This window comes from Meleagris gallopavo, chromosome 8 (genome assembly GCF_905368555.1).
Source record: "Meleagris gallopavo chromosome 8, MGAL_WU_HG_1.1, whole genome shotgun sequence".
Classification (NCBI taxonomy): Eukaryota; Metazoa; Chordata; class Aves; order Galliformes; family Phasianidae; genus Meleagris; species Meleagris gallopavo.
In genome coordinates, this window is record NC_139411.1 from 29,230,202 (window position 1) to 29,254,285 (window position 24,084).

The 24,084-nt window shown below is 41.2% G+C and overlaps 2 long non-coding RNA genes across 2 annotated transcripts in view; one reads left to right on the top strand and one right to left on the bottom strand.

The window, feature by feature from the left end:
- The window catches only part of LOC109368904 (uncharacterized), a 98,008-nt gene that overhangs the window by 17,465 nt on the left and 56,459 nt on the right, over positions 1–24,084 (bottom strand). Inside the window, exon 3 of the long non-coding RNA XR_014884774.1 lies at positions 23,207–23,667. This is a non-coding gene — a long non-coding RNA (uncharacterized LOC109368904). The remainder of the gene's footprint in view (positions 1–23,206; positions 23,668–24,084) is intronic.
- LOC109368906 (uncharacterized) lies at positions 19,531–23,213 on the top strand. The gene is made up of 3 exons (XR_002117374.3): positions 19,531–19,846; positions 19,984–20,085; positions 21,869–23,213. It is a non-coding gene; the product is annotated as an uncharacterized LOC109368906 (long non-coding RNA).

Sequence of the window (24,084 nt, forward strand, 5' to 3'; positions counted from 1 at the left end):
TTGAGAAACCATATCTGTCCCTCCTGCCAGCACTGAAAACTCTGGGGGAAAGAAAAACACTTTCTGACCTCCAAAGTATTTTCTGGATGAAGTGGATCCTTTATTTTTCACCAGAGGCCGCAGAACAAAGCTGGTAGTGATCAGTCTTTATGAACTGAAAAGATATTGGAAACCGATGTAACTCAGCATTCACTGTGCAATTCCCCCAGAGATGAATTCCCTGCATTTTACTTTCCTGGTTTTGTTTCTCTCCTCTGTGGCTGTATTGTCCTTTCTCTATACTTATGCCAGTGCTGAGTGGGTGAGCATCGAGGTCCAAGCTGATAAACAGCAGATGAATTCCCCTGCTGTACTCAGCTGCTCTTTTTGTACTTTAATTGACTTCTTAGGTCAAGAAGACTTTATAGGCCACTTTTTTCTTATCTGTGGAGTAACAGTGCACTCATGGAATGAAGACATTTATATCCAGCTCCAAGAACAGCATATCCAGCTCCAGGAACAGCATGCTAACTAAATTTATATTTCCAGGCACTTGTGCCAGACTCATCACCATGGTACCTGCAGCAGAAAGAATTAACAGTGGCCTTTTGTTGCAGAACCCATTTGGTAGTCTTCACCCCACGACTGGGGGCCAGGGAGTGCAGGAGTCCTTGGAAAGGAGCAGAAATGTTCCTGTTAATCATTTCTTATTTGTTGCGTCGTAGTACGCTCTGGTATGTTAAGTGCCTTAGCTCTCCTTCCAGGATTAAGGTTTGTGGGTTATTAATCATCCCTACTTTCGAACATATAAATCAAGATAACAGTAAAGACACAGGAGGAGAAACATGTTAACAGCAATGCTGTTAACCCTTCCAGCCCGGAAGATGCTGTCCATTCTGCCTTCTAAATTTCCCCAATCTCAGCAAGAGTCCTGGGATTTCCCTGTGCCAGTCACCTCCCCCAAAAGAGAGGTCCCTCTATTTTGAAGCCGTCCTCAAGCCCAGTCATGCAGTGATCCTACATCCACCAGTTTGGGGTTGGAGGCCAGACCAAGGGGATGACTGGGAGAGCCCAGCACAGGCAGCTACAGTGTGTTGGCAGGGTATCGCATCCCACTTCATCATTGGTATTAGGGCCTTTAACAAAAGTACTACAACACTGCTGCAGACAGAGATAGCAAAGAGAAAAAGAAGAGATATTGGGCATTAAAAAAAAAAAAAGAAAAGAAAAGATTTTTGAATCCATAGAAATTGGGTTAATTTAACAGATTCACAGATTACTGATGTTAAGACTTTCAAATTAAAAAAGGAATCCATCCTGTGCTCCCCCCAGATTATACTGGCCTTTTCCTGGCTGAAACAGTGTTTCTGAAGGGGAAGGCCTTTAGCTGGACTAAATATTCTGGGATAATCAAGCTTCTGTGAGGCTGCCAGGTTGTATTTAGCCTTCCAAGGCTGGAGTAGGGCTGTGTATAAGCCAAGCCCACAGGCTAGACAGATTTCTAGTCTACAGGAAGCCTTTCAAACCGTACAGACCTTCATCAGTGCCAGAAATCTAGGTTGATTTCAGGCTCAGCTAATGAAGTTTTCAAAAACCAGAGCAAACCACTGTTCAGGTTGGACTTTCTTTCAAAGCTGAGGCAAACTCTGTAACTCAGGAATCACATCTCCCATTAAGAAGAGGGGACTAGTGAAAATGTGAGGCTAAATTGACAGCAGAAACATCTCCTGATACAAGGCTTTAACTGAGGCCTCACCTTTGCCAGAACTGTGCACAAGCAGGAGGTTTGTTCATGCCTGCAGCCCTGGCTGGGAGGAGAGGAGGAGGTGATGCTGCTCAGAGCAGAAGGCAGTGTCTGCCCCGGAACAACCACAGTACATGTGCTAGTAGTACTTAACCCAACAGATGGACCATTTTGAAATGAAATATAGCACAAAATGACAAGTCATTGCTATTGTCATGACTTCTTTGCCTGTTTTATACCATGGCACAGATTAACATTTTGGTGAGCTTTTTTCTGTTGTGCTACAAGGTTTAGAGTTAATAACAATAAATCTGTTTTTTATATCGCTAGTCATCCCTAATGCTCTAAGGGCCTCACAGCAAAGCAGAACAGATGAAATCCTAATCACAACAGTGATGACTGAGGATTGTAGCTGCAGTTTTTCTAAGTGTTGGTTTGGTTTCAGGTTTAGCTGTATCCTAACTAAGCATGCTTATAAGTGACCACAAAATGCAGGTTTGTACATCTATGCAGCCAGATCCTCATGCAAATCAGCACAGTCTCATTTCAACCTGCTGGGCTGCAGCCCCAGAGAAAGCTTTGATGTCAGTGGAGTCACAACATTTTACAGCAGCAGAGACCATTATATTTAAGAGTTTGCAGCACCAGAGTGGGTCTTAAATATTGAAGACTTTATCCTGCAATGGGCTAAAAGGATTCCCATGTCCTTGGAGCAGCAGGCATTTAGTCCGTCTCTGGAGAAACAAGGTCCTTCACGTAGTCATTTTCTGTTATCATCTGAGCATGGATCTGTACATACTGCAGTATGTGCTGTCACGGTGGGTGAAACTCATCCCTATGAAGACAGCCTGCATTGAGCATGTCCTCATTCAAAGCTCATTTCTGCCTTTGAAGTGAATACAAGTGAATTCATCCAAGAGAAAAAACCCATCCTCTCCAAACGATCATTCTTAAAGCCCTGAAGCTAAAAAACCAATGCACAGAACCATAGCATAGACGTGCATTCAAAATCTCTGCAGATATGATAGGGTCAGTGTAATATCCCACCTAAAAAATTGATTAACAGTTGCAGAAAGCAGCTCTAACATTTCTAGAGGGAAAAGTTACCTGATTCCCTTCTGTGCTAAGACTCAATAGATTCAGAAGAAATGATCTGTAAAAGCACGATATCTTAAGAGACATAGTAACCAATCTTATCTGGATAACTTTTTTAGGTGTATAAACATAGCTAGTAAAATTAATAAAATTGTAAGCATATGAACCTAGAGCGAAAAGACATGAAGCTTCTTAAATAAATGTGAGGTGCTACAAAAACTATCTCACTTAGCTATGCTGAAACCACAGGATGGTTCAGTGCTGTGTAGTCTGCCTGCAGGGTGAAGACCAGCAGGAAAATTTTGGTACACTTCAGGCAGTCTTGGAAGGAGGAAAGCAAACTCAGACTCTCAGCAAAGCCTACATAGATAATTGTCTCGGAGAACCTGCTCTAACACAGAAATAATCTAAGGATTATGCCAGAAAGCACATAGCTCTATATCAGAATAACCCATCTGAACACAACAAATATTCCAGAACACCCATAACTGCTCCAGAGTAACTCAGGCAGTCCATTTGTTCACACAAACACAGCACTGATGGTTTGTCTTGCAGCATGAGAATGCCTTTTCCTGGAATGAAGAAGGAACAGTAAGGGTCTGTGACCTGGCTGAAGCTCAGGTTGTAGCACCAATGTCCTCTTTGTGACAGGAACTTCTCAAGGGCTCTTCTAAAACACCATCACTGGCAGAGGGACAAACTTACCTTTCTGCAGCATTGGTGTCCATGTCTTTACTCTCATGGAATGAACAGATATCAGCCTATTTTGTTTTTCATCTTTTTCTCAGTTGTCATCTCTTATTTTTTTCCTATCTACCTAAGAGTAAATATTGCCAGAAGCAAGATTCGCCTTACAACAGCTCCTGAATCATCTATCTCCTGTTTTCAAAGAGCATTTGAATTAGACTGAGAAAGTCACCCTGTAGTCATACAAGCTATATATTGAGCATACTCATTTGATTACAATCTCTTTGGTTTTCTAGACTAATATTTAAATGAAAAAAGACATTCAAAATGAACTAATATTAGCTATAGGCCTTGCAGGCAGAACACTTGTGCAGAAAACTTAGCATACTGCAATATGAAAGAGGGAGAAAAAATCCTATGTGTTTGATGCAGATTGTAAGAAAGAAAAAATAAAAAAATCACTGAAAATGTTATTGAATCCAGCACTCGGATGTTGCTCGATAGGCACATTCTTAGGCAGAGAGCACTAGTAACTTATATTCTCCACAATGAAGTTGAAAATGCACATATAGTATTGTGGATTGAGGCTCTGTGAAATATTAGTTTTCTTTATTTGCTTTTGCAGGTAGTTAAATTTAAGCACAAGTTACATTCCCTCTCATCCTCAAATTTAAAAGGTAATAAATTGCTTTAGAGTTTTCAATTTCTTTTCCTTCACGAGATTTAAATTGATTGCCTGAATCCTTCCACAAACTTTACTCTTATGAATAAAGGAAAAACAATTCACAAGGCCATTTGCCCACAGAACTGCCCTTTAGCCTCAGGTCTCCTTCCCAGGCTGGGGGACAGGGCTGGCTGTGCTCTGTGCGTGGAGGTACAGCCCGACTCGGAGTGAAAGCTGCAGGCTGGGCTGGCTGACAGGCTCATGGCTCCCACACTCCTGGGTGTTTGCTGCGTTCACTGTAAGCAACAGCATCACATGCAGTATCACTGGTGACACTTCCTGTGGCACACTGACACAACGCGTGGTTTGTCAGCCACCCCAGCCTTCCCTGCACACAATACAAGGAGCAAACCTGTAGTCAGGTCAACAAGCTGTGTCTAAAGAGACTGCAAGTTGACTCCACAGTGACCACCTGAGGAACATGAACATCCTCAAATCTATGGGTCCCAACGAGATGCATCCCAGAGTCCTAAGAAAATTAGCTGATGTAGTCACCAAGTCATTCTCAATATTTGATATTTGAAAAGTTGTGGCAGTCAGGTGAAGTCCCTGGTTACTGGAAAAAGAGGCAATATCACACTCATCTTTAAAAAGAGTAAAAAGGATGATCCTGGGAACTATCGACCTGTTAGCCTCACCTCTGTGCCAGGGAAGATCATGGAACAGATCCTCCTGGAAGCTATGCTAAGGCACACGGAAGACAGGGAGGTGATATGGGAGAAGCAGCACGGCTTCAGCAAGGGGAAATCCTGCTTGGCCAATTTAGTGGCCTTTTATGATAGTGTCACTGCATCAATAGATGAAGGAAGAGCCACTGATAACATCTATCTGGACTTCAGTAAGGTATTTGACACGGTACCCCACAACATCCTTCTCTGCAAATTGGAAAGAAATGGATTTGATGGATGGACTGTTCAATTTGATGGATGGGCTGTTCAGTGGATGAAGAACTGGCTGCAGGATGAAGTCCAGAGAGTGGTGGTCATTGGTTCAATGTTTGGATGGAGATCAGTGATGAGTAGTAGCTCCAGGGGTCACTGCTAGGACTGACACTTGTTAATATTTTCATCGGTGACATGGACAGTGGGGTCGAGTGCACCCTCAGTAAGTTTGCTGATGACACCGAGCTGTGTTGTCTGGCTGACACACCAGTGGGAAGGAATGCCATCCAGAGGGACCTAGACAGTCTTGAGCAATGGGCCCAGGTGAACTTCATAAAGTTCAACAAATCCAAGTGCAAAGTCTTGCACCTGGGTCAAGGCAACATCCAATACCAAAATAAGCTAGGGGATGAAAGGATTGAGCACAACCCTGCTGAAAAAGACCTGAGGGTATTGGGTGATGCCAAGCCAGACGTGAGCCAGCAATGTGCCCTCGCAGCCCAGAAGGCCAACCATATCCTGGGCTACATCAAAAGAAACATGGCCATCAGGTCAAGGGAGGTGATCCTGTCCCTATACTCTGCACTGGTGAGACCTTGCCTGAAGTAATGCATCCAGATGTGGAGTCCTCAGTGCAGGAGAGACACAGACCTGCTGGAGTGCGGCCAGGGGAAGGCCAGCAAAATGATCTAAGGAGTGGATCTCCTCTCCTGTTAGGACAGGCTGAGAAAGCTAGGGCTGCTCAGTCTGGAGAAGAGAAGGCTCTGAGGTGACCTGATAGCAGCCTTCTAATATCTAAAGGGGAGCTACAAGAAGGGGGCAGATATTTTAGCAGAGTCTGTTCTGATGGAAAAAGGGGAAATAGTTTCAATCTAATATAGTAGATTTCATTTAGAGATAAGGAAAACGTCTTTTACAGTCAGGGTGGTGAGGCACTGGAACAGGTTGCCCAGATATGTGGTTGATGCCCTGTCCCTGGAGTCTTTCAAGGCCAGGCTGGATCAGGCCCTGGGCAACCTATGTAACTGTGGTGTCCCTGTTCATTACAGGGGAGCTGGACTAGATGGCCTTTAAAGGTCCCTTCCAACTCTAAGGATTCTATGATTTTATGAACTCAAGGAGGTACCCACACCAACATGTTTGAATTTTTCCAGGAATAGTGGTCATTCCTTCAGCAAAGCTCAATTGCCATTCATAGCACGCATTCCTTTCAGCTTCATCAGTCATCCCACGTGCAGTGCAAAGTGCAAGCATGCTTACTGTCAAGTGACAGGAAGAAAAATGCTATCACCAGGCCAGTGCCTGTTGTGGCAGATTTGCAAAATGGAAATCTTCAAAGTCTTACAGGGTAAGGGCTGGCAGCACGGCTAGTTCTGCAAATAACTTGCACACCTCCGAAGGGAGGCCCATCTCTCCAGAAAGATACCATGATAAGTCAAATAACCAGGCAGCTGAGGTTGACGTGCACAAGCAGCAGGGTGCATGGCTGAGAAGTGCCAGGCAGCAGAAAGCATGTCCTCCCAAAGCCCATTGCTCTTCCTCGATGGCTGACAGAGGTCACCAGATCTTCTTGGCTCATTCACTTAAAAATTTCCCTAAAAGGTGAAGGAAGCTGCAAGAGAAATGATGCACTCTGCAAAAATGCAGCCACTTAAATATCTTTCATGCACAGAAAGCCTGTGATCCCAGCCTCATTCTCACTTAATGCCTAGTGACGTCCCATCAAGTGTTTCCTCTTCATTAAATTCAACTGTGAATAAAATTAGCAAAGAAATATGGGTTTTAATTAATGCTTGCCTTGACCGTAAATGAAACAGATCTTTAATTTTTTTTTTACTGTATTTTACTAATCAGATGCATTCAATATCTTGGATGCTAGTAAATTAATTCTGGACTAATGAAGTTAAAGGAGGTCATTTGTTAAAGAAAACTGATTACACATCGCGATCTCCTGGGGACCTAAATGAGAAAATCACTATAATGAAAAAATATTTTAAATGATGTAGGTCAACCAAGTAGATCATTAAGAATACAGGGGGGCTGAAAATATTAATGACAGTGTGACAGAAAAATGCCAAGAGGGAAGTGGGCTGACATAAGTAAGTAGAAAGACACTTATGGTGCTAGGTTGTAGGTTTTTTTTCCTTGTAATAATTGAAACACTGTAATTTCATCATCTTGCCTCAAATTAGTCACCTGTGCCCAGATATTTCAATGACAACATAACAGCAGTGCACTAATATGTGTTAAGTATATTGAGTTATTAATGTAGCTTGAGTTATTTGTGTAGACCGTAAATACCCTTCCTAGTATAAATCACAGTGGCACCTAAGGACTTAAGCAAAAACATAGGTTTGTTGTATGAGATATAACAAAAATATAAAAAGGGGAGTTTCATTTTCAATTAGCAAGCAGCAGCCAGGGGATAAGGGCTTACAAGGCAGTGTCAGGTGCAGCAAGCTTTCACATTTATGCTTAAAGTACAGCTAGCCAGAGTGATGGGAACAGCATAGCCTGTGTGAAGAAGTGCTCTCAGGGCTGAAGCCATATTCCATCTAGTCCAGGAACGTCCTACCTCTGAGCATGGCGCTGGGAGTGAGTGCGGGAGGCTGATCATTACAGTCTCAATGCTGCACTCCCCCAGCACCTGCAGTCACTGCAAGGGGCACGGAGCACCACTCTGTCTGTGCTCTTCATATTCATTTTGGATGTGCTGTTGACAAGTGTGCTCTATTTGAACCTGATGATAACATGAGGCTCCACAGCTTCCTTTGGCAACATATCCCAGAACTCTGCCTGCCATGAGAAACAACAATTCCTTTCACCTGCCATACATTCATCTCCTGCTTGTTTCAGTGAGTTCTTGCACCCAGTGCTCAGTGATGACTCTTCTCTAACCTCTAACTGCCACTGCAAAGGATTTGGGTCATCCTTTTTCCTGATCAGGTTCTTTTCTGAGAATCCCTGATATGTCCCTCTTGCCACATTCACATCACAGCTGAGGCTGTGATTTAGCCTAATCCTCTGTGGCAAAGCACACAAGCACTCAACAAGAGCATCTCTACAGACTCTCCAGTTTGCTGAGTTTTACTGAGCCATGTTACAGAGCTTCACTACATTCACAGAAAAAATAAACCCGAAGAGGTGATTGAAAGTAGGAGCGGAACAAGCAATGTTACTCCAAATATACCATAACAAGGAAATTTGCACAGCACAGCCAAACAAAGATCTTTGCAGAGATGAGAAGATCACAAATTCAGGAAGCCAAACGAACTCTAGGAAATATTAAAGGAGAAGTTAATACACTACGAGAAGGAAAAAAAAAAATAAAAAATGAGGCACTAATGAAATCAGATGAAAAAAATCTTTTCTGAAAAGGGAAGAAAAGCAAGTAAAGCACTGGCACATCCATTTCTAAAACTTCCCAGAAAGCAGTGAATTCAAAGGAAGGAAGTACCAGAATCCATCCTAGATCCTCTAAGTCCACTTTTCAGAATTTCTTTGCCAAATCAGACATGGAACAATACACTAGATCTGCAGAGCAAATGCAAACTACTTAAATGCATACAACCATCAGTTCTGTCACAAGAAGCTGTAATTAGGTTTGAGGAGCCAGTACCTCAGGCAGTGCCTGGAAGGACAATCAACAGATTACAGCTTGGAAAACTCACAGAACTGGAAGGCAACGAGGCTAAATTCTTCACAGCATTTAGGCAAAACTTAACCCCTCATTAAATGGAGCATTTGCTGAAATTCCAGCAGAGAAGACTAGGATGAAGCTTACCACGGGAAAAAGTAGTAATATTAATTATTGAGGATTCTTATTATTTATTTGTTCTTTTAAATCTAGGCATTAAAATCAGTGGTAACAGGGTGATGATTAGATGGAGATTGCTTTTCTGAAGGTAAGCATTTCAACCTCTTAGCTACCAGTTGTTTAGTTGCCATCTCCAGATGAGCAATAACAGCAATTGATTTGTGTTCATTAAACTGTCAGAGAACCAAGAACTAACCTCCATGTAACAATGTAAAGACAGCATTAGACAGAGTTAAATAACCACCTCAGTTAATATTATGATGTTCTGACTTCAAAACAAGCAGATTTGATATTGAATCAAAAGCCAGCATTCCTTTAAGAGCTCCTTCATTAAGTAAATGTTCTACAAGGATAGAAGTATCCAGGACTGTTCGTCTCTTCGTAACTGCTCCTTTCAATTAAAGTATTCTGACTGCCCTCAGTCCTCAACAGTTATAATGCAAACATCATAAGACCTAACTTCCATTTCAGAATAAGCGTATTATATTTAAGTACTGTGACAGCAGGTGGTCATGAAAAAATATGGAGTTATCAAATAACCGAGAAACAAGAAAACCTCAAGATGTTTTGTTCAGTACCAACGTGGAGAAAATAAAATGACAGTTCTGCCATCCTGAAAAGGAATAGGTTACTGACAAATTACATTCACTCTAAGGAAGGAGACGTCTTACAGTTCCAAAAGGAAAGCCGGAGACTGAATAAAAATTTATTAACAGATTAGGCTTGTACTGGATCATTTGAAAATCCCTTCCCACATGAATTCCCAACATTTTTTAGAGGAAAGCTGCTACAAGTGGCTGTGAGCCTTTAGGCACTGCTCACCCACTGGGAAAACTTTGCAAAGTCCCTCAGAAGAAGGATGCAGAATGCTTCCCAACATGACATACTGCCACCTCAGAGCTCAGAGTAGCCTGGGATGATGAAAAATAGGGACGCAATTGAAATTATATATGAAATAAAGATGTACCAAACTCTTCAGCTGTATACGTACACCTAAATGAACTTTGCCAGAGGAATGGAGCTTTCAACTGCTCATGTTCATGCATAACACAAAAGCATTGAAATGCAATTTAAAGCATTCAATGATTATGGCAGCACAGGGCACGTGGACCCAACCTCCTTGCATGTATTCCTGTGAATCAATGTTACAGGATGGAGCTGCTAACTGAGTGGTTTAGTGCACTGGTAGGAAGTGATCCTTTGGACTAGCAAAAAGAAAGATGCAAGAGCAAGCAGACAGTATGTGTTGCTCCAGCTACTGACCTCCATTTCCAGCTACTGAATACTTCATTCATTTATCCAACAACCACATAAAAATGATACAAAGCATTATAACAGAAAACTAATTGCACAGAATACAGTGTGCACATGGCAGCAACCTTCACCTTTATGTTTACAATAACAAAGCTCACAGAAGGCTTATGAGCTCCTAGGGACAGAAGGATTAGTAGACTACACAAGAGCTAGCTTTCACAGGCAGAAAATGTAAAACCTTCCACTACAGTCGTAAACTAACTGAATATGAGCAAATACAGTGGGTGATAGGGAGGAGCTTTTATTCCCACATGGAAGCAGAAGGCAGATTTAAGGATTTAAGGCAGTGCTATGCCCATGATGTAACTGTCAGCCAACAAGAATATGAGAAGTAGCTACTGCCTTACCCCTTGTGCTGTGTGCATGCAGCCCACTGAAATTACTTTCCCACAAGCAGCATGAAGAAAAGCATCAGAAAGAAACTTGACATATATTTACTGTCATCCCAACAGAATAGAAAGGAACATAACCAGAATTACCAATGATGTATTTCTCAATCTACTGCTGTTATGCTAAGGATTATGTTTATAAAATGGCTAATTACAGTTTGAATCATAAGTAAACACTGAAACTGAGTTATGTTTTACTCATGTGCATTACTTTTCTCACCTATAAAACTTAGAGCAGATGTACAGTGGGACACATCGGTGTGGTTGATTCAGGTAGAAAATGAGCAATGGTTTGCCATGCTCAGTATGCACATCTGAATGCAGTATATTACCAGTGCAGCAATGAGCAATGATTTCTCCAATCCTAACCGTAGAAGAGCTATGTATTTTTATATATATATATATGAGAATATGTATATATGCTATTTAAAGTTAGAACAGTGCAAAACAATGCATTTCTGCTCTCCAGAGTTGAGTTCTCTTTGCCAGATTCAAGATGTTTACTTCACAATGTGCACACCTTTAAACTGGGAGAGGACACCAGTGAAATCTGTTTTGATGAATATAACTTGAAAAGAGAATGATTTTACTATTATTTTACTATTTTACATTGATTTTAAATCAATGAAACATAGGCATGAGAGGAAGGAAGAAAGGAAGGAAAGAAGGGAGGGAAGGAGGGAGGGAGGGAGGAAGGAAGGAAGGAAGGAAGGAAGAAAGGGAGGGAGGAAGGAAGGAAGGAAGGAACGAACTAGAAAAAAGAACAACAGCAACCAATATCTCTAGCTCAAAAATGCAATGGAAACATCACTGAAATTTAACATGAGGTCAATAACAACAGGAAATAATGAACAAGTACATTTCTGAAGAAGCCATCTGACAATGGCTGTTGAAGGATCCCTCACCATCATTTAATCCAAGACCTCCTTGTAAAGTTTTTTCCTAATTTCTTGGTCAAAAGTGAAGGGCAAGAGATTTATTACTAAGACATAGCCAATAAATCCCTTATTTTATTTACTGTTAGCTATGCTTACAGGCTTTAAGCTCCACTGAGATTTGGCAGGAGGTCTTTATTTTCAGTTACTACCACGATGCATTAGAACGTAAGCGAGTTGAAGCAAAATGTCAAAATAAACACCTCTGCCTCATGTCCAAACATTGTATGACATTGTACTGCAAAAGGCTAAAGTAAGGCTGCTAGAATCAGTCGTTCTAACCACTGTTTTCTGCAGCTGCTACTATAGGAGAGTAACTAAAGCATGAGGTTTTGTACAATCCTAAAATACTGCATTCTCGTGGCTGTGAAAGAAGCGTGGCTCAAGCTGAAGCAACATACATCATATTAATCTAATCTTGGTGTAAAGATAGCTGCCACATACAAAACATATGCTTTGTCCAAAATTTCAGTGTAAATTCATGTGTGTATGCATGTATTGACTTATTAAATTTGGAAATGTTGGAAATAGCAACATCTACAGTAATACATACTGCTGCTAGTATAATACATAAGAAATTATAAAGCTTCTTTTAATCAAAAAAAGATCCTTTTAATTCTATACCTGATTTTTGTGACAGTACTGTTAATTCAGCTGATGAAATATTAAGCAAGCAATTACTGTGTGTGCTCCACAAATAGCTTTCCATCCATTCAGGCTGTATAGAAGGCTACACCAAATTAGAGGGAAGATATTTTTCTCAAAAGTATCTTTTTTACTCAGATAGAGCCTCAATATGAGGCTGAAATCATTTCACCAAATAAGAGCCTTGAACAAAGGCCACATCTATTAAAAAAACAACAACAACACAAAATAGACCAGAAGAGGCAAATCAGCAGAGCTCTCAGTCTCTATCTTGAAGGAGCTCAGGGCAGCCACATCCTAGCTCCACACCTGGGGCTCCCAGCTGGCACACATCTTGTCACTCACAAAAGAAAGTGAGATGGAGGTAATCTCCTTAAGAAAGCTTGTTACAGTCTCTGAAAGACAAGGCATGTATGAAGAGCACAAGATAAAGGTCACTTTGTGCTCATTTTTCTAGAAAAACAGAGCATTCAAAAACGAGTCAGCCACAGCCTGATCCTCAACACAGCTCATGCTACATACAGAGTGAAAAGGCTCATTTTGCAAGCGTCCTGCTTCCATCCCACTCTTGAAACTGCAACTGCAACCAACATTGATTGCTAGTGCCTAATGGTCTGCTAGGGGTATGTTAGCATAACTCTATTTGTGGAGGTGGGTGTCAGTAAAGCCCTGTCACAAGCATTTAGAGAGCTGTATGATCTGCCAAGTACATACAGCTCCTAGTAAAACCAATATCCGAACAGAACCAAAACGTGGTTGCTTATGGAAGCTGCAAACCACGTCCCCTCTCTGCACGCACACACACTCCCTGTAGTGCCCTGGTGCAATGAACAATCATTGGCATAAGTAGGTAGGAGCCCCAGTGCAGGAGTCTCACTGCAGGACATTTGTAACCAGTGAAATCCCCTTTGTGATTAGCCATTAGAAACCTGTCACATCATCACTGATTGCTGTGGTTATGGGCAATCTGCTCATTATTGAGACAACACGCAAATGGGAAAAAAAAGCAATGTACATCCTTTTATTGTCACAGGGACAAATGTTTCTTCTTTTCATGCATCATCCTCACTTTTGGACAGTACCAGCTGCTGCAAACTGAGGGAGAAGTGCCTGCTCTGGAGCACTGCTATTTGTTCTCCCTTTTATTCTTCCCTTAGAAAATGTAAGAAATTGGCTGCCAGATGGGGAATTCTTTAGCTCAACACTCGCCTTCACTACCTTCAGAGCTGTGCCATAAACCTTCATTCTCCCTGGAGCTGAAGCTTTCACATCCCTGGCTCCTAAAACCCAATTTTATTTCAAAAAGAGCATCATCAGTCCCCTTCAATTATACAGAAGCCTCTTCAGGAAAAGGCATAGCTGGAAGGATCCCAGTAGCTGGTATTTATCCAGAAGACCGATAATTGTCAGTCTTGCAATGCAACATGGACCTCAAAAAAATGATTAGTGCAGTAGAGACAGCTGATGTGATGTAAAGATGTGATATAAAGGAGGTCAGGCTAAACGCAACCACCCCTCCTGAACTTAAATACTATGAATCTGCTAAAAGATCATCTATTTTATTCAGTATCTCATAACAAGATGATTATGCTCACCCTTTCTCCTAGCACATCACTATCATTGACAGATTCACAAAATAATTCTGCTACAGACAGAATGACAGATAATATGCTAAAAAAAAAAACAAAACCCTACAGTATTTAGATATTACTACCAGAAGGCGTGAAGATATTTTCATTTCAGGCTTAGATTGGGCTGTAACATTTGCATCAAAGCAGATGTGTTTTTCAAAAAAGTGGTTAAAATTACCCAGTTGACAGCATCTGACTGATTTCTGGTACATTGTATTGTTTTCATGCAGATGAATTTCTACATTCAGTAGTTTATTCTTCTGGATCTGGGAAAGAAAATGTATTTTCCTTTGTTCATTTCCAAGCTTGGATCTGGGATTCTGAAAGATAATCTAAATATTTAAACTATTATGCAAGTCTTTAATCAAATCTACTAAACAGTCTTTTTGGATGTGTTCCGATATAAAATAAAATGCTTTGTGCTATAATAGAAGAATTACTGATATTAAAGGTTTTAATCCTAAACATACCACAGAGCATTTCTTTATACATCAAGCAGAGTCTGAAGGGCTGCTATTTTTATCAGGTTTGCATTTCATAGATAAGCATTAACTGCAGATTACGGGATTGGTTCACACCAGGTTTCCCCATGCTAAAAAGGTAGGGCTTTTCAGAACAAGCAAAGCTAGACACTTCTTAGGTACAAGTACCACAGGTTTAAGTGTCATTAACATATTTTATTCTCATCTCTCTGATTAGCTTTTCCACGGTAGCAACTTCGCTGTTGCTAGGACAGATTTAGTGGCAACCAGAGGAAAGGTCTATAGCAGCTGGAGAGACAAAAGGCAATCGCAGAGGATGGGCATGATCTGCTGGCCATGGTAATGCAATAGGCAGCAAGAGCTGCCTGCAGGACTCCCTGCCCCATGGGACACAGCCCTGCACATCCCAGCAGGGATGGCACAAAGGATCTGGCCCAGCCTAACATCAGAGGGGACACCAAGATTGTCAGCACTGCTTGTTGCATTAGGATACAAGAAACAAATCCACTCATCAGAATATCTACAGTAAAATGGAGTTAGAAGTAGTTCTGGCAGTGTCCTAGAGTGAAGTGTAGCAGCAAGTGCAGCTTGTGAAAATTAAAGCTGAGAGAAGAGGGAGAATTCTACTCCAGAGAGAATAGCTCAGGGGCAGAAGGCAGGGTTATTCACAGCCTTTATTCATCTTGCTGCCTGCCTGGGATAATAAGAGAAGGGCCATAATATGGAAAGCTAGGAATGATGAATGCAGTAATTTGAAAATACTTTCAAGCATCTTTTTCATTCTTACCAGGAAATAGTTGTTGTGACAGTCTGAAGCTATTCAGGAGAAAAATACATTTGAATGAAAAGGAAGAAAAATGTTATTCACAAAGCTTTCTAAGGATTCAGGGACGAACCATTGACCTGCACAGAGAACAGACATCAGAAAGCGAATAAAGAAAGGACGGGAAGAGAGGCACGAGGGAAAAGATATATTCTAAAACCTCACTGAAGGATGGAGAGACAGGAATCTGGTGTTATGAAAGGAGCTCTGAAGGCAAAAAGAGCAAGCCCAGGGGAAGCCACTGTCAAATGATTAAGAATGGGAATAATAGACTGAAGGAGATCCCTGATAGATGGAAAAGGAAAAAAGTCTTCAGAAGCTCTTTTAGAAGCAGACATGGAGTTGAAGGCATGCATCTGTGCTGCAGAGGGGACAGGATTGTTGAAACTGCCTGTAATCTGTGATTTTAAGGTAGCAATCAAATACTTGGCTGTAAACAATGTGGCTTACATGCATGACACCAACAGGCTTGTGTTCTCAGTGATAGTTGTCAGAAAATCTCCCTTTGATACCGGCAGCTCACCTCCCATCAGAAGCAGCAGGAATGCCAGCCTGTGGAGCCAGCCGAAGGCATTCCTATCGCTCTCTCACAAGTCTGCTCTTCATACTGTGCAGCAGAAGCCATAACTACACTCCCCTGCAAGCAGCACTTGTACTGCTGACTCTGGGGCTGGTCTCTGAGGAAAAGATTTGATTAGGGAGATGGCAGAGTACACCATGACAAATTAAAAGGCAATTATTCTGAACTTCTTCATCAAAGAGGGAGGACAAAACTGTTCTACTCTGAAAGTAAAAAGTGAGTGACTCCATAGGAGTGATGGGTGCTTGGTTTGATACACAATCCTTCTCATTCCAGAGATGATTTAGCTCCTAATTTTGCTGTGGTGTTCTCAAATTCCAGCACTGCTGAACGCTTTTTCCAGAGCAGCAAACACAAGTCAGCTCACCTGTGCTTCTTTTTTCACATGCAAAATAAAACACATCAAATGCAAGGAGGCTAGCACTGGTTTGGAGCAAATGCATAGCTTGAGCAAACATCAGAACCAATTACACTCAAAAATACTGTTTGTCTCAGCTATTTACATTTCTTGTGCACACTTTTAAGAACTGATTCAGTAATCAATCTCAATTGCTTAACAATTCATAGCATGAAGTCACAGCCAGAAAGATGTATGTTGAATAAGAGGAGAGGTTCTTAGCCCCATGCAGCTGATTGCTCTCTAGCTTGAGGCCTGGCATCTTCATAAAATTCTAGCAAGCAAAGTGGCAGATGATATTGCTATTTTCCATGCAAACACATAATCCTGTTCTGAAGGCTACTAAGCTCTTTGCCACCAAAATCAGTGGAACTCCGGCTGTTTACATCAGATCTGTGAAAGGCTTTGAAGATGAAAAGAGCTGTGCAAGTGCTAAGTGCAGCTATTTTGGCAAGGAATCCGGACCAGAAACAGAGGTGGTTACACACAGACCCTATTGTTTCCTGACAAAAGTCATCTTTATTAGCAGAAAGGCGGAAGCCAGTGAAACCCAGATTAAAAAAAAAATCTTTGGATAGTCAGCAGTTCTCTTCCTAGAGCACTTTAAGAGGCACTATCAGCAGAAGAATACACTAAAGAATTCCTTTGTGTCCATGGCCAATTCTTTCTCATATCAACATTAAATTTTAAATAATAATTTTTATTTGTTCCAACATAGTTTTTGACCAGTCGCTAGGCTAGGCCAGTATTCAAGGAACTTCCCAGCAAGATGAGTTTATGCAGATGAACAGGAGGCTTGAGATGAAAAGGCTTTTTGTAACAGCACAAGGTGAGCAAGCAAAAAAAGACATTGGAAGGAGTATCTCAAAAACCCAGAGCACAGCAGATGAAAGAGCCCTGGAGAAGCCTCCTGGCACAAATACCAGAACAGGTGCAAAGTTCTTTGGGCTTTGTTTGTTATGTTCCTTGTTGTGTTGGTTTTTCCTTTCTCTCCAGACAAAGAAGTCAAAGCCTAAAAGTCTTAGAAGAAAGTTTGAAAGAGAAACAGGTGGATAAAATGGCAGTGGAAAGATATGCTGCTAGTAAGGAATCTGCAGCAAAGGTGCTGTACGAAGTAATCCATCAATAAATGTAAATAAAAGCAGAGTTAAGAATGAGAAGTTAAGACAGGTACTGGGGAAAAATGAATGAAACACCTGCTTCGATCAGACTGACAGAAAACATCTACAGCAAGTCAGTGCACGTGGCGACAGCAAGCAAGGTGATGATGAAGTGGTTAAGGATGACTACTGAAATCAGACAAGGAGACATGCTATGCCCAGATTTATTTCTCCTTTTCCCTGGAACTGCTTGGCTTTAGCCTAATAAAGGCTGTAGTTTGGAAGGAAGATAAAAGAATAAATGAGCTGTATGAGTTGCGTTGATAGATAAGTAAAATTGACGACATAGCATGGATTGTAGAAGCAACTGAAAAAGGAGATAAGGAGAACATGAAACTCAATCTGGGAATTTTTAGAGGTCAATAAAAGCTGTAGGTGCAGGTATCCCAAAACCCTGCAGGCTCTGAGGACTCCAGGTCAAGAGTGGGAATTATGAAGGAAAGAGAAGGATTATAGCCATTGCTACCGCCTGCAGGTGAATCAGAAATATTTCAGGTTAGATCTATTAAAAATTATAATTGAAGAAACTCAGCAGGTTGGAATTATGAGAGAAGCAAGTAAAGAAAAGTCAGACTGCAGAAATGTCTTCAACTAAATGATAGTGTATCGTATGGAATAAAAAGGGCTGATAACGCAGATGCCTTACTTCATTTCTGTTGTTGCTATTGTGTTAACAGACACGCTTCATATCCAAATCTGTGGAGTAGAGGTACACAAACCAGCTCAGCAGCATCTGCCCTGAGCTTGCCAGTGTATAAAATAAAATGCAGTGTCACGGAGCCATGGACTTGAGCCAGTGCACCCTGGGGCCAGGAAGGCTCAGCTCACTCCTGCAGGTCTCTGCAAAACCCAGGCTCCAAAGAGGAGCACAGAGAATCTGCTGTTCTGAGAGAGCTGAATACATTAATCATTCATGGATTCAGACTATCGCCCAGAAGGAAAACAGCCACTGTGCATTTACACAGTCTTTTCATCATTTCCCATCTTATATTTGATCACCTTATGTAGTGGGTCAAGAGAATTTCAGTAAATTCTCCTGACAGCAAGAGACTGAGGCATTCAATATAGACCTCTGCAGCTGCTAGAAATGTGGATACAGTTTTTCAACGATCAGCTTCCTATTCTCAGTGTGTCTTTGCAGTGTTGACAGAGAGCATTCACAGACAGACAGGAGATCTTCTTGCTAGGGAAACAATCAGTAGACAGCATGTTTCTCTCAGCCACTTCATCCCATCACGCATTTTGCAGGCCTCATAGACAGGAGTGACCTAATGCCTTCCTGCTGTATCTTTCTCTTTGATCTTCATATCACAAAGGAAGAAAGAATAATCTAGGTGGGAAAAAATCTTCAAGATCATCAAGTCCAGCCACCAGCCTGACCTACCAAGTCCTGTCACTTAAGCATGTCCCTTAGAGCCACATACGCACATCTCTTACATACCTCTAGGGATGGCAACTCCGTTACTGCCCTGAGCTGCTCACTCCAATTCCTTACCATGAAGAAATTCTTCCTCATGTCCAGTCTAAACCTCCCCTGCCACAACTTGAGAACATTTCTTTGTGTCCTATCTCTTGTCACCATAGTAAAGAGACCAACACCTCCTTGCTGCAATCTCCTTTCTAACAACACTTGATAAAAAAAACAGATAAATCATGGAGGAAGAGAAGAGTAAACTTTACAGCAAAGGCCCACTGCTATTGTGAATTTCCAAACTACGTGAGTCACTTACAGAGGATGTTTCTACATCCTCGTGATTTTCAGCTCAAATACTGTAATTAAACTACCTTAGTGACTGACTGGAAAAGGTTTTATTATTGCAGTAGCTAAGACGGAAGATGAATCACACTGCCGTTCCACACTGCAGGTGGTTCATAAGAGAAATAACCCAATTGCCTTTTAGGACAAGGTGGTTACTAAGAGAAAAAAATAATTTTGTAATGTTTATCTAAGCAGAAGATATAACCCCAACTATTATCTGTTCTAAAAAAAAATACACTGGGAAGTCAACACTTAAAAGGAAGAGAAAGAGAGGCTGCAAAGCTGTCTGACACCAGTGATTAAATCCTGAAGGTTAAAGTATGTTTTGCTTTACAAAAAGAGATGAAAAACTCAGCAGTCCATCACAGATATCTTTTAAAGGCAGACCCTTTGTTGTTTATAGAAAGATTTTTCTAGAGCTGAAAGACTGAAGAATACATCATATATGATCAAAGATATGGCCACTGTCATCTAACATGTCCTAAGATGGATAGGTATGATGCAAAACTAGGCATTCAACTTCATCAAATATTTCTGGGTGAGATTTTGAAGAGCGATCCACTTTCAGGTCATCAGCAAAAAAAAAAAAAAAAAAAAAAAAAAAGCATGATTTTCTAAATACGCAGTTCAGTGACCAGAGTGTTAAGACCTTTTGTTATTCTAGCCAAGTTAACCCCAAAAACATTGCTGAGAACAGAGAACATTTAAAAATGCTGTTAGGCATGAGAGCATGAGTTAAGTGGGGAGCAGCACAGAAGTTGGGACTCAGCCAGCATGAATGAGAGCTAGCAAATTCTGCAACAGGTCAGATACGTGGGCTTTATTCTTTCTACTTCACCAAAGAAGCCAGAGGAAAAAAGACAGTCTTTGGTGTTCTAATCTCTTACCCGTGTTTTATCTCACGTAACAGTACTTAGCACTGCCCTTTCTTTTTCCTACAGAGAACTGGTCTGATTAAACCAGAGCAAGAACAAGTCACATCCAAAAGAAATTCCTTTAAAAGGCAAAAATTAACCACCCTGGAAAAACAACGAGAGAGGAATGTGAGTAACACAGCATTTCCTGTGGCTTGTGTACTTATTTCGTACTGTAATGACCAAGTGGCTTACTTGTCTCTACCCGTTACAAAAGGGATTCTTTGCATTTTCATGTGGTTCTGCCGTACAACCAACCACAGTTTCACTACTTTGTCCTAGCTATTTTGGTGCTTAGACACTCAAATCCTTTCCCCTTCCCCCTCCCCCTGTAAGTAAATTTTCCAGGCTAAAGTTCAAAGAAAATTCCAATGTGATTATATAAACACATGCATACTGTAGATTGACATCACACAATGCTTTTCTTTGTTGACGGATTTTTTTGTCTTCTAATATGCAGTAACTTCTGTACGCCTGGCTTGCTTCCCTAAAATAGTAACTTATTGCACCCTACTGAATAAGATAGTGCTTATTTATTCCTCTGGCAGTTTGGACTTTGTAGGAAAAAGTGCCCATGATTTAATTCACAAAAATGGACTTAGGAAAGAAAAGCGAGAGTAACAGATCTTATGAATCTCCCTGTTTATTAATGCATGTGATTAGCGGAGTGGAGAGAAAGCAGGTTGATACGTTTCAGTCCATCATGACTGTGAAATTGAACTGTAAATGGTACCTAGTGCAGTCAAGTGAAACAGACACCATGTAGGGAGTTAATGGAAATGTGGAGAGCTTTTCTTTTTAACAAAGTACTCGAGCAATTATCCCAGCACACCCACAGAGAAATGAGATAAAGTTAGTCCGTGCATTACAAAGGCTGTTAACTGCAAAATAAATTTACTGACAGCCATTTGGAACCTTTAGTTCATTGTTCCTTTTTCTGCACCTATTAGCTAAAAACGACCACTAAAAATGAACAGCCAGTGCTTTGTGGGGTGGGACCGCAGCAGCCTGGGACACTTCTTGTGGGCAGATAGGGAACTGCTCTGGGCTGTAGGTACTACTTTACCCAGAACGTACTCAAATAGTTTGAGCAAGTAATGAACTTTGCTTCCATAGTATCCTGAAGAATTGGTATGGTTCTCAGAGCAATCTGAAGTGGCCTTGTTCTGCCACTCAAACTACGCACGCACTGAGTGCTTCCAACAACCTTGCTCCTGTTTTGCACAGAGTGCCTTTGTATTGACTTTAACCATTTATAGTCATAGAAAAAATACATTTCAGTTTCGATCCAGGTTCCTCTTTCCCATCACTTTGCTGGCTGCCTGTACCACCAAGAAGAAAGGTCACATTTGAGCTGATAGATGCTCCAGAGACAAATGAATGGCAAGTCCCACCTGCCTTCCAGAACCTGATCTCTCCTATGTATTTAACACAGATCTCCTTCCTCCAGCTCCACCTGCTCACTCAGTGCAATGATTCCAGTGTATCCACTGGTAAAAATTGGTCCTTTGCTGCAAAACTCAGACCATGTGCATAGTCAGCCAGAAAGAATGTGTGCAGTACCAGGGTCTCCCCAAGTGTCCAAGGGGAGCTGTGCTGGAATAAACCCAGAGAAGGAGCTGATAGATGAATTACGTTAAATTTTTTTTGAAAAAGCAAGCAATTTAAATATCAATTTCTGTTTTACTAATTTTTTTATCTGTTGTGAGAGCTGTACTTAAGCCTTTGTGATTATCTCCTCACAATCTCCTCAATACGTTATATTCTTTATCATTCTATTTTGAGGGCAACTAACAGGCAAGCCAGCATCAAATACTGCACATTGACTCAAAGTCAAAAAACAATTTGTGTAGTACCAATAGTATCTCTTATTCCTTCGATGACACAATCTATTTCTTATCTGTATTTTCAGTGTGGATGAAAGAAGACTGCTCTCTCACCAATTTTCCATTGCCATTCTCCATACTGGAGCATCGCTTTGTTCAGCAGGCATGTTGCCTTCCCTATCTCTGTCTTCTAGAGGCATCGCCACAGTTTGTTGCTATTTACCTCAGCTACTCAACCTCTGTAGGTACCCCTCCCTTCATTTCAGGGAGGTAGGACTTGGAGATCTACATCTTTTGGCCTCAAAGTTGTTATTTGTAGCTGTCAGTTAGATAACAGAAACGGAAATCTATATAACCAATGCTCTCCCCCTTCCCAGACCCATCACTGTCACTCACTTCTTTTGACTTTTATTCAACTTAATCACTAGTTATTTTATTTCTCCTATCTTATATAAGAATCCTGTGTAGCCATGTTATGGCTGCATCGCAAACATGCTCTCCAGCCCCTCCATAACCTTACAATAATCCCAGCAAATAAAATCCTGATAACTCCAGGAATTACTCTGATTTCTGCCCTCCTAAACCATCCTTACGCACATCGTACTGCAGACAAGGGATGTTGTAACTTGCAACAACAGCTAGACATGGAACCAGCCTGAAACCCTGGGAAGTTGCTCTTTTGTCCTGCCCAGAGCCGCTAATGCATGTGCACTGACTCCTATCTCTGCCTTGCAGCACTACCATTTCTTTGCATGTCTGTCAGATTCCTTCCATGTTGCTTTTCCTTTGCTGTGCAATGTAGCAAGATGCCAGCTTTCTATTTTTTGCCCTGTGTGCACTCTGGATCTAACCTTCCGCTTGAGATGCTATCAAGTATCCAAATGTGACACATTTTCAAGGTTGGCCTCAAGGTAGCTAACCAGGGGAGTGAGCTTTTCAATCACAATCAGATACCAATCAAACAAAAATAGATGAGGGCTGACAGTGGGCTTGCATGATTATACTGCTATTTCCAGCTGCTTCAGGTCAGGATGTTTTTATCAACCAAGTCTCCAGCTCATATCACCAGTATGCAAGGGAGGCAGGAGGGGAAGCAATCATACAAAAGTGGAATATTTTGTGATTTATAGCTGAAGGAAAAGAAAGACCATAGTTATCCTGACTTATTAGATGTAATTGTGCCCCTAGCATCATTGTAAGGCAAAGCAAATCCCAAAGATAAAATCAACCTGGGGGAGGAGTGGGGCCCAACAGCTGTGAGGGCACCATTTCAAGAAGTGGCTTTCCTTTCTCCTCTTGCACAAACATGACATCAAAATTATTGTAAATCTGCAGCTACCCGAACAGCACTCATTGTGTTCTCGTGCTTAGCACGAAGTTCACTATTGACTTCAAAGGAATAGAAAGATACAGAGAAATTTTACCTTTAATTTGCTGTGCTGATATAGATCAGGGAGATTTGTAGGCTTTGATCTTCCCTTATTTAATTAAAGTCAGATGAGGCCCAGTTGTAGCATGAAGTTTCAGTTTCAGCAGGCGACTCTATGGCCCAGCAGAGTTTTCACCCGTCTTTCATCTCCTCCGATCAAAGCTCCCCATCCTGACCCAGCTGATGTCAAATAATTCTAATTTGATCCTAGTGAAGAACAGTCTTTTTACTTGTGAGTGGGACTTCCTGTGAATATCACAAAGGCATCTCACATGGACATGATGCACTATTGCTTGCCATATCAGCTTCAAAATGCATTTAAAAGGAAACAGACCTTAGCCACTCTGCAAGTAAGGACCAGAACCAGAGTCCTTTAAATGCAGGGAGGTTGTCGTACATCTTGAATCAAGGTCTAGCATAGGCTCCAGTTTTTTGCTTTGTTGCTAATTTCTGCACCTGTAAGAAATCAAAACAATAATTTTGAGCGTAGCTGGCCCGAGGATAAATTGTCAGATTAAGATTATTATTAAATAACTGTGCAGTTTTCATAAAACCATCATTTCACCCAAATGAGTTAATGACTTTTTAAAACTGAGTCTTCTCCAAAACATTATCTCTGCATGTTATATCCTCTTCCCTGCTTTATCTCACTTTCATCATAGAGAAATCTTGATTTCACGACAGAACTGTCATAGCCCAGAAAGCATCGCACCTAATTACAAAACATTATTTCTACCTTTGAAATGAACCACCAGTAATCCATAGATAAGAAGCAAAACTCTGAATTTACAAAGGGCTCTGCAGGAGCAGCCCCCTTATTCTGGCTGCTGATGCTCCCATAGAAGGCACCAAAATTACTTTTCTGAAGTAAGA